Genomic DNA, 3062 nt, shown 5'->3' with positions numbered 1-3062 from the left:
AATCATTCTGAATGAGTCTATGAGGATAGTTTTAGAAAAAAAAAGTGTTTGGTCAGTTAAGTGGGTCAAAGTCCCCTTAAGCAATGATAGTGGGCATCACCCAGTAAGAGTGAGGACCTGCATACAACAGAGAGATAGAGAAAAAGGACATTTATTTCTGAGTTGTATTATTCATATTCTTTGGCCGTGGAACATCCATGATTTTAGTTCTCTAGATTTCAGTCTAAGACTGGATTTAATCACCAAGAATTTTCCTGTTTCCCCAGCTTGTAGATGTCAGGCTAAGAGTCTCCTTGACCTCTATAATACATAGGCTTATTTCTAAATAAAGTCTCATTCTATATGTATTTGTATCTGTATATATTTAGTATATTAATATGAATAGCTTGTATTGGTTCTGCGTCTCTAAAGAATCCTGAATAATAGTTACCAAGAGATATATGAGTTCTAGTGATAGAGATATATGCGTTTCTCTTCTTAAAAAGGTTTCAATCTTATTGGATCAGAGCCTCATCCTTATGACTTTATTTTATTTTAGTTACCTTCTTAAAAGCACCCACTACAGTTAGTCTCACTAGAGTTTAAAGGTTCAAATATGAACACCGAGGAGGACAAAGTTCTGTCCTCACAGTGATACTGTAAACATTCTCAGCATGTGCTGTGGTTCACAGGTATACACATTTCTCTAGAGCTTGTAATTAGGAATATAACTGATGATTAATAAGACTGCATATCTGTTACCTCATTAGATGATGCCAGTCTTCATTTTAAAGTGGTTGTATCAGTTTAAAATTACCAACAGTGTATTCAAGTTTCCATTATACCATATCTCTTCAACATGCTGAATACTCAATATTTTTTAATATTTACCCATATCTAGGTACATAATGCTGTTTCAAGGTTAAGCATAATATGTTTTTACATTTAAACAAATTGCCTAAGATGTAATTTAAAGCTAAGAGAGGGGATGTAACATTAGTGTGCTAAATGTTTCATAGAGAGATTATTCTTATAACCTCTCTGGAAATAGATACCATTATTACCCCATGTTACAGGTGAGGAAGTTGAGGTTTAATGAAGCTAGACAGTGCAATAACTGAGATCTGAACCCAAATTGAATTTCTCAGCACTAAATTCCGTATGCTTAAAAAGCTAACAAAACAGACATGTACGTGATACTTTAGAGACAGGAGTTACTAATGGGAGAGAAAGGACCCACGAGGCTATAATGATAAAGTTTTAAAAGTCAGAAATCATTGCTTTCAAGTATTTTTTTGGATCTTAAGGGGAAAAACACAAATGTTAGCAGGAAAAACACAAATATGTTAGATATGTTAGATATATACATGTTAGATAGAGATTTTAGCATTAAGTATATTATGGATATTTGAGTATCTGTACCCAAACTAGTTATTGTTTTGTATTTTAAGACTAAAAGCTATTTTTAAGTAAATTATCATTTAAAAGTTTTCTGATGTGAGGAAATAAATACATTTATACTCCAATAATTGTGGAAAATTTAGAAAGTCAAGAGATGAAAATAAAAATTATTCTTAATTTTTTCTATTCTGCTAAACTACTGTTAATATTTTCTCTCCAGAATTTTAAAGCCCATAGATGGAGATATTGAAACAAAACTGATACCAGACTTATGCATTCTGTTTTGTGATCTTACTGTCCTTTACAAAATATTCATAATAACTTTTCATATCACACAAATATTTTGCACATGATTTTTAATAGTCACATTTCATGGTTAAACTGTAATCTTTTTAGAATATTATAGACAATTAATTCTATGATTAACATATTCATAGTCAAATATCTATTAGTTTTATAATTATTTTAAGTAATGGTTCTAAAACTGTACATGACTGAAACATAGTCTACAATCTCAGGTTTGCAAAAAGAAAAAAAAAATCATACCTATATAGTTTCCTTAGATCAATTTGAATTTGACCCAAATTCCTCCTTTGTGATTGGCAGGAAATCAGATTTGTCCTTAGGGTTTTGCAAGAATGAAGATATTTATGTAGTGCTTGGGGTGTACAGGAAGCACAACTTCTTTTCCATGTCATAGTAGTTGGCATAGTCAAGATCTTTGGCTAAGACCTATTGTTCCCTAGAGTCATTTAACTTTCTCTTTCAGCACCACCCTAGAGACAGAAAGACCTTTGGAAATATTTCTATCCATTGCTCAGTCCCTTCAAGAATACCAGACGACTGCTCCTCTCTCAGCTCACATTAACACTCGAGGGGGTACCAGGGTTGGACTCTGGATCATGGGTCATTATAGCCTCTTCTCTCAGTTTGGGAGAGAAAAATCTAAACTTGATCTTTTCATCTCTAAGGCTCCCTTTTCTCCCTTGGACACATCACAGCGGGCCTTCAGCTATGTTAGGTTATTTCATGGGGCATAACACACAGTCACAGTCACAGTCCTCCCGTTGTTCATCGATTTGCTTGAGCGGGCCCAGTAACATCTCCGTCATGAGACTTATTGTTACTGTGCTTGGCATATTGAATACATCACGGGTAACTTGCCAGGCTTTGCCACATGGGCGAGATACTCTCGGTAGCTTGCCGGGCTCTCCGAGAGGGGCGGAGGAATCGAACTCGGGTCGGCCATGTTGGCTGTGTGCAAGGCAAACGCCCTACCGCTCTGCTATCGCTCCAGCCCGGGGTGGGGGGGGGCATAACACATTTCTGACTAATAGAATTATCAACAACCTCCCTTGTGCCAAACTTTCCATTGTACCATGAAGCACCAAGATTGTGCTACCTGCTTGAAATGGAGGAGAAAAAAATGTGAGAGTTACCAGAGTGATAGTACAGTACAATGGGTAGGGCATTTGCCTTGTATGTGGCATGATGGGGCTTGATCCCCGGTATCCAATATGGTCCCCTGAGCACTGCCAGGAGTCATTTCTGAGTCTTTCTGAGTGCAGAGCAAGGAGTAACCCCTGAACATCATCGGGTGTGATCCAAAAAGCTGAAAAAAAAAAAGTAAAACATGTGAGATCACTGCTCTCATCTTTCTCTATTTCTAATATGTTCTCCTG

The sequence above is a fragment of the Sorex fumeus genome, unplaced genomic scaffold (genome assembly GCF_029834395.1).
Source record: "Sorex fumeus unplaced genomic scaffold, SorFum_2.1 ptg000007l, whole genome shotgun sequence".
Lineage (NCBI taxonomy): Eukaryota > Metazoa > Chordata > Mammalia > Eulipotyphla > Soricidae > Sorex > Sorex fumeus.
The sequence above is the reverse complement of the archived record's forward strand: the minus strand, read 5'-3'. Positions refer to the sequence as shown.